Genomic DNA, 7,809 nt, shown 5'->3' on the forward strand with positions numbered 1-7,809 from the left:
CAATATTTGATTTTAGAGATTTAATGATATTCGAAGTTTTCAATTGTATTATTTTGATTATCATATAAAATTCTAGGAAGAGATTGCTAGTATTTTTGTCAGTGTGCTAGATCAAGTTGCCTTTGTACAAGGTCAATGATCTGTGTAGAATCTTTCAGGTATAGCAGGTGATTAAAGATACTGAATAATATTTTCTTGCTTCCTCTGTAATAGGATACTCGGAATAAAATAAAATAGTTATAAGTAACTGCTATCGTCATGATCTTCTTTAAAAAGAGAATGGAAAGTATTACTTTAAGGGTTCTTTGGGTAGGAAGGTAGATGCCAGAATTTTGTTTATTAGTTGGCACTCAGGTTGAGGGGGAAAAGCGGACAACAGCTATTTTTTAAGAGAGAATACGAAGGCCTATTACTTCTTCAGTGAAGGAGAAGGAAGGGCCAAAAAAAGAAGAGAGTTGTGCTACATCAAATGAAAGGCCAAGAGCTGTCTCTTGTGATATAACCAAAGGAAATTTAAAGGTGAATGAGACCTGTAATTAAAAAAAAAAAAACTTTATGCGTATGAATGTTTTGCCTGAATATATGTAAGTGCACCATGTGCATCCAGTGCCTGCAGAGGCCAGAAGAGGCATCAAATCCCCTGAAACTGGAGTTATGGGTGGTTGTTAGCTAACATGTGGAACCAGAGAACTAAATCTGAGACCTCTGCAAGAGCAGCTAGTGCTTGTAGCTGCTGAGCCATCTCTCCAACTCCCGACACCTATGATTAAATTCAAATTGATTCTGTGACTGGAACATATATCTTTTTTTTCCCCATTCTTGAAATCTTTCAACAAAACCTATATCTTTGAGTTCTTACTATATTTGTTTGTTTTGCAGAAACCAAAGAAGACATTTCAGGTTTTGAATGGAGCACAAGAGAGAACAAGTGTAGAGATAGAGGGCTAAGCACTCAAGAAGCCAGGAGAGTGAAAATACTGTCTCTCCTTCACCAAGTTTTACAAATTGTGGAGAACATAACATGGTGAAGATTTTGTACTTGCTTTGGGGAAAGTGGTAAGTCAAATCAGTGGGGTATTATGTGTCTTTTGAGTTACAGAAAGATCAATTGTCTACATTTTGAGTTTAATTTGCTTGACAATTCTTTTCAAAGAAAGCATCTAACATTTTTCTGTTAGCAGTCTTTTTACTAAATTTTTTTTGGTCTTTTTGAGACAGGCTCTTCCTGTAGCCCCAGCTGGCCTGGAAATCACTATGTAGACCAGGCTGTCCTTGAACTCAAAGAGATCAGCCTGCCTCTGCCTCCCAAGTGCTGGGATTAAAGACATATATAAAAGCTACATATTTTAAAGTAAAAAATGAATCTTCCAGGCTAAAACCACCTTTCTGTCTTCCTTTCAACATTTTTTGGGCATTTTCCACTTTCTTTACTTTGAAATAGTCATGGTTATCCTGTAGAAATCTGAAGAAATAGTAACTTAAAACATGCTGATAATTGGATTTCTTGGGTGTTGAGGGACTATGCATATAGAAAAACAGTAAATTGAATGTTTATATGAAGAAATGCCAACCTACAAAATTACTTTAAAATTATAATCTTTGTTCTGTTTTGAAGATAAGCTATTGCACAGAAATAAATAGAACCATTAAGTTACACTGAAATTTGGAGTAGGATTACCCATAATTTGTTTTTTTAGGAAGTCAAATTTAAAGCAAGGAAACCAAAGTGTCATGTAAGGAAGTTTTGAGTAGGCAGAAAAAAAAATCCATCTGTGTTATTAAAATCATTTATTCCTTAATCTGTTTTACTGTACATAATAAAATGAGATTGCATTTTTCTTTTGAGTGAGAGAATAGTTAAATTTTAGTTCTTAATGTTTTTGTTTTAGAATGTTTGTTATTAAATTTGTTCTTTGACAATCTCATTCATGTATATAAAGTATTCTGAATTCTTTTACCTACCTTCTCTTATCTTCCGCCCACCCCTCAACCACCCCCTTCCTACAAATCCCTTTACCACATTTGCCTGAAATTTTTAAAATAAAAATGATCAGGAAAGTTCTTTATTTGTACATTCTTTAAAAATACTTGGGGTGGGACAATGAATATGATTTTTTTCCTCTCAGCAAATGACACAGTAAGAGAAGTGAAAAGCAGTGAAGATATAGAAAAACTGATTGACATTAGCAACCGTTCCACCCAAATCCAGCAGAATATAGCCACTTCTTAAAGATAATTTCTAAAAGCATTTAGGTTTGTAACAAAATTGAAAGGAAGAGGCAAAGATATCCCAAAAATCCACTCGACCCACGAGCTTTTCCCCCAGTACCAACATCCCCCACGTTAGATATGTGATGAACCCACAATGACAATAAGCTGTATTTAAAGTGTACTTGGTGTCCAGTATTGTACAATGTATGTATCTGGGCAAATGTATAGAGGCTCACATCTGCCATTGTATCATGAAGACTAGTTTCCTGTCCTTAGAGCTCTCTGTGATCCACCTGCTGGTTCCCTGCTTACCCATACACTCTGGCAACTTGATCTTTCACCATCTTTATAGTTTTGCCGAAATGTCACAGACTTGGAGTCATACTGTATGCACCCTTTCAGACAGACTTTTACTTAGTAATGTACATTAGAACTTCTTTCATGGTTTGATAGTGCCTTTCTCATTAACACTGAATAATATTCCTTTCTTTCTCTGTATCTCAGTTTATCTTTTCATTTAGTGAAAGACATTTTGGTTGTTCCTAAGTTTGTGCAATTATGAATGAATTAAGCTTCTGTAAGTATCTGTGTGTCTATAAGTTGTTTATTCCTCTGGACAAATTCTAAATACCATAGCTGCTGGATCATACAGTAAGGGTATGTTTAGTTTCCTAAGAAATAACAAAACTCTTCCAAAGTTTTTATACCATTTCAGATTCCCATTAGCAATGAATGAAAGTTACTTTGATTCTACATTGTCACAAATATTTGCTGCTATCACTGTTTGGCCAATCAGAGAGGCATGGAATGATACCTCAATTTAATTTGCACCTGTCTGATGATAGATGTCGCCCAAGTTCTCTTAGGGTCCCTTGCTCCTGATTCGGGTAGACAAACCACATAACACATCTTTATCTGAATTTTACATCATTTATACCTACCTTTGGGGGGCGGAGGGAGGGACTTACAAAGAAAGCAACACCTGACACCCAGCTCCCAGCTCTGCAGGGCTTGGCCTGCCGTTTGGATCGCTTTTGCCCATAGTCTGCCTCATCTCAGTCCTGGCTGCCCACTCACCTCATAGAGTTCCGTGAGGGGTCCACCGGGTCCTCACAAGCTGCCCTGAGCCCCAGAGGGTCCATCCAGGGCAGGCTGACTCGCCTGCTCCCTGTTCCCTGCTTCCCAGAGTGGCTCCAATCCTTTCCTTCCAATCTCTCCCCATGCTAGGCTCCACCCTTCTTCCCAGGGTGCCCTGCTCTAGCCCAGGGCTCTTTAGAAATCCAGGAGGAATAAAGCATTTTCCGGCTACAATAGATAAGATTGAACAACTTCATGTTTATTGGCACTTGGCATATCTTCTTTGGTGAGGTATTTACCAAAGTGTTTGGCCAGTTTTTACACAATTGCTTGTCTTTTTATTATTAAGTATTAAGTGTTTCTATGGTTTGGATCTTGAATGGCTTGGTGCCTAGCCTTATACTGCTTCTGGGAGTTTATAGAACTTTTAGAAGGTTAGACTAGCAGAAAGAAGTCAGGTCACTGGGGCCTTATATTTTTTATTGGGACCCTGATTCCTTTGTGTTTACTTTCCCTTTTTGGCTGCTATGAGCTAAAAGAAACTTTGCTCTACCACACACATCCATCATGACATGTTGCATTACCACAGGCTTAAATATAATGCAGTCAATCTACCATGTGGTGAAACTCTCACACTGTGAGCCAAAATAATCCTTTGTTCTGTGAGTTAATTATGTCAGATATTTGTTCTAGCAGTGGAAATCTGATATTAGTTCTTCATACGTGTTGTGGATATCAGTCCTTTATCAGATATGAATTTTGCGGGTATTGCTCCCACTTGGTGACTTACCTCCGTTTTTAACAATACCTTTTGCAAAGCAGAAAAATTTAATTTTAATGATCTCGATCTCATCAAAATTTCCTTTATAGATTGTGACTTTGATGTTATACCCAAAAGTAATTTCTAAACCCAAGGTTATCAGATTTTTTTCCTATGTAACTTGTAGGAGTTTTATGGTTTTGTTTTACAGTTGGGCTTGCTTATGGTCTACTTTATGTCAAGTTTTGAAGGGTGTAAAGTCTATATCTAGGTTAGCTTTTTTACATGTGGATGTCCAGTTATTCTAACACATTTTTTTAAAGTTTTTTTTTTTTTTTTTGGCTTTTTGAGACAGAGTCTCCCTGTAGCCCCAGCTGTCCTGGAAATCACTATGTAGACCAGGCTGCCCTTGAACCCACAGAGATCCACCTGCCTCTGCCTTGTGAGTGCTGGGATTAATGGTCTGTGCCACTACACCCAGCTCTAACACATTTTAAAAAAAGACTATCTTTATTGGGGCTAAAGAGGTATCTTGGTGGTTAAGTCTATGTACTAGTCTTACAGAGGACACAAGTTTGGTTCCAAGCACCCATGTTGGGCAGCTCACAGTTGTGTCACTGTATCTCTAGGGGATCAGATGTTCTCTTCTGGACATTGCAAGAACCTGTACACACATGTGCATACATGTACTCCCTCCCCCCAAACACACCACACAAATTTTTTAGGAAGGACTTTTTTTTTTTTTAGATAAATGATTTATTGAGAATTTCATACACGTATATAAGGTGTTTTGATCAGATCCATGCCTACTCCCTCCCCTCCAACTCCTCCCATATCTCCCCATCATTTTTTTTTCCTGATAATTTCATGTACTTTTTCTTCTTCTTTGATTGATTGATTTATTTTTATGGGGCTTTTGGCTACTCTAACATCCCCCCCCCCTTTAAAATCTTTTAAGAATTAGATACAAGCGTCCAAATACTTTCAATATTTTTGGCCTTTGGAACAGAGTATTTTGCTAAGAGGCCCAAGGACATTTTGACTTTTAGCCAAGAAAATGGCTACTTTTCTTTGGGGGTCTTTTTACCCTAACTGCTTAGCCAATTCCTAACTCATCCTCTGAAGGGGTTACCCAAATTGACAATAGGGAATCAGGACGTAGACCGCTGTGGCTTCTTCCGTGCTGAACAGGGAGGGATGCAGGGTGAGGCAATTAGAGTACCCCTTCAGTGGCTCTGTCTAAAAGACTCCCAAATTGCATAGAGATCCCCTTAGCTCTAAGGGAAAAAGAAAGTCCTTGAATCCTGAATAGGTGATGTAAAGGAGAAGTAAAGGCAAGAGTAGTTAGCATTACAAGTTATAGATAGGGAACTAGAAAAAAGTCAGAACAGGGCAATTTTCAAATGTTCATATGAGAGTCCATTGGAATTTCTTGACAAGGGCTTCCAAAAGCATCCCTCTATTGAGTTCTTCCTCATTTTTCTTTCGTCTTCCAAGTCTGGACTCTAGAGTGATAGATTCAGGATTTGCTTTCATGTATTTTGATAGCTGTTGGAGTAGTTAGAATCAGTGTCAGTTCCCTCTCAAAGGCTACTAGATAGGGGGAGAAAAATTTATCCATCATTTTGGAACAATAGCTGGTTGTCTCCCTTAGCTACAGGTGGGAACTACAGTATTGGAGACCAGGATTTGAAGTCTTACATGTGAGCAGCACTTTCTAGTTAGGAACAAAACCATCAATGAGAAATAATTGTCTAAATAACTTTTTATACAGAATTAAGTCTAATTTCTGGGAAGTGTAATCCCTTGAACTCTTAAGAACAATTAACATTTTATAACATTTGCTTCGGCTGTGTGTTTTTCTAGACCTTTGAATGTAAGTTGCAAACATCAACTCAGTACACCCCCTAAATAGTTTAACCTGTTTCTTTTGAAAAATAAGAATATGCTGCTCCTGGCTCCTTTCTTTTACCAGTTCCACCTATGTGAAGATAAGTCAAAGATCCTGCTCAACCATGGCTGGCTTCACTTGGAAGCATGAATAAGATGCTTCCTCTGAGTTGACCCTCCTCTTTGTAGACTGGACACTCATTCAAGTCCGTCTTGTGGGGTCTCCATGTCCTCCCTGAAGAAAAGGATAGGTGACTCACCACAGTTACAGGACATTTTGAGAGATGGTCCATAGTCCCCTGGAACTTAGTCCACCTTGGAGGGCAAGGGGCAAAAACTGTCCTTTAAGTCCCTCTGACCACATTAGTATAGGCCTCAAACTATAGCTGTTAAACATCCAATAAAGTTAGTTCCACCAGTCTGGTACTTTTAATTATCATGTGCTATGTAGATACGACTTGGGTAAAAAAGCCAAATATTCTCAGATAAACCTTGATTAGATATATATTTTGTTCTTTAAACTAGTTGACTAAACTATGACTGGAGAAATTTTAAGACTATGTGTATATTATTCTTGTCTCTTCCTTTATATATCATAATAAACCTAAATAGACCTTCATCACTTGCTTAGCCTTTCTCATTTTTTCTATTTTGGAAAATATCTTCATTACCATATCCTTTTAACATCTTTTACATTATCATTTTCTTTTTTTTTTTTTAATAATTATGAGACATAATAGCATTAACAAATAAATTTTCCATCTGTTGTGAGACTTCTTTTCCTGGAGATGCTAAGCAATGCTTATTCCCTTTTAAGGTTCTGGTGTTAGGCCAATGTTTGATTTAAGTTTTACTGCGGAACCAATGAATTTATTGAGCTTACTTACCAAGATAACTGAAGGGTTGCTGAGGTGTATGTATGACCTGAGGGCATGCACACTGGAAAACCTTTACCCAGCATGGGTCATGCCTTCTCTTCCTAGCTTTTCCCAGATTGTATACTTTAGCTCTCCCCAAATCCAGGAGGCCATCTGTGATTAGGGTCAAATTACATATAGTTGGCTGGGAAGAGTGGCTGGATAATCCAGAGAGGGTCCAATGCCTCTGCTTAGCCCTCCTTTAGCGAAGGAGCACAACTGTCAACAAGCCCAATTGTGACGATGTTTAGCGACCAGGCTCAGCTGAAGTGTGATGATGGTAGTCATTTCATGCAGAAGGGACTGCTGTATAGCATCATCTTATTAAAAGGACCTGGAATTGAAAAGGATTTGGTGCTAGGATCCACAGATGAGGGAGAACATATGTCGTTTGTTTTTCTGAGACTGTTACTTCACTTAGCATACCAATTTCTAGATCCATCCATTTACCTGCAAATTTCATTATCTCATCTTTTTTTTTTATTGCTGAATAGAACTCCATTGGGTAAATATACCACATTTTCATTAACCACTTGTCAGTTGAGGGGCACTTATGTTACTTCCATCTCTTAGCTATTATGAAAAAAGCAGCAACAAACATGGTTGTATGAGTGTCTCTACAATAGGATGAGTCCTTCGATTATATGCCAAAGAGTGGTATAACCAGGTCATATGGTAGGTTCATATTTAGATTTTTAAGAGTTCTCCACACTGTTTTCCATAGAGGTTGCAGGAGTTTGCAATCCCACCAGCAGTGAATGAGCATTCCCCTTTTTCCACATCCTTGCCAGCATTTGGTATCATTTGTTCTCTTGATCCTAGCCAGTCTGATTGGGGTAAGGTGATAACTTAGGGTTGTTTTAATTTGCATTTCACTAATTACTAATGATGTTGAATACTTTTTGAGATGTTTCTTAGCCATCTTTATTTCTTCCTTTGAGAACTCTCTGTTTA

At 37.9% G+C, this 7,809-nt stretch overlaps 1 long non-coding RNA gene across 3 annotated transcripts in view; it reads left to right on the forward strand.

Moving 5' to 3' along the window:
• Positions 1 to 219: 219 nt before the first annotated feature.
• The window catches only part of LOC115070280, a 123,593-nt gene continuing 116,003 nt past the window's right edge, over positions 220 to 7,809 (forward strand). The window contains exons 1-2 of one of the 3 annotated variants that reach the window (XR_003849465.1): positions 220 to 519; positions 880 to 1,056. This is a non-coding gene — a long non-coding RNA (uncharacterized LOC115070280). Of the gene's footprint in view, positions 520 to 702; positions 1,057 to 7,809 lie in introns of those variants that run through there. The other 2 variants (XR_003849469.1, XR_003849464.1) reach the window with 2 other exon arrangements.

This window comes from Nannospalax galili, unplaced genomic scaffold (genome assembly GCF_000622305.1).
Source record: "Nannospalax galili isolate Female #2095 unplaced genomic scaffold, S.galili_v1.0 scaffold450, whole genome shotgun sequence".
Classification (NCBI taxonomy): domain Eukaryota; kingdom Metazoa; phylum Chordata; class Mammalia; order Rodentia; family Spalacidae; genus Nannospalax; species Nannospalax galili.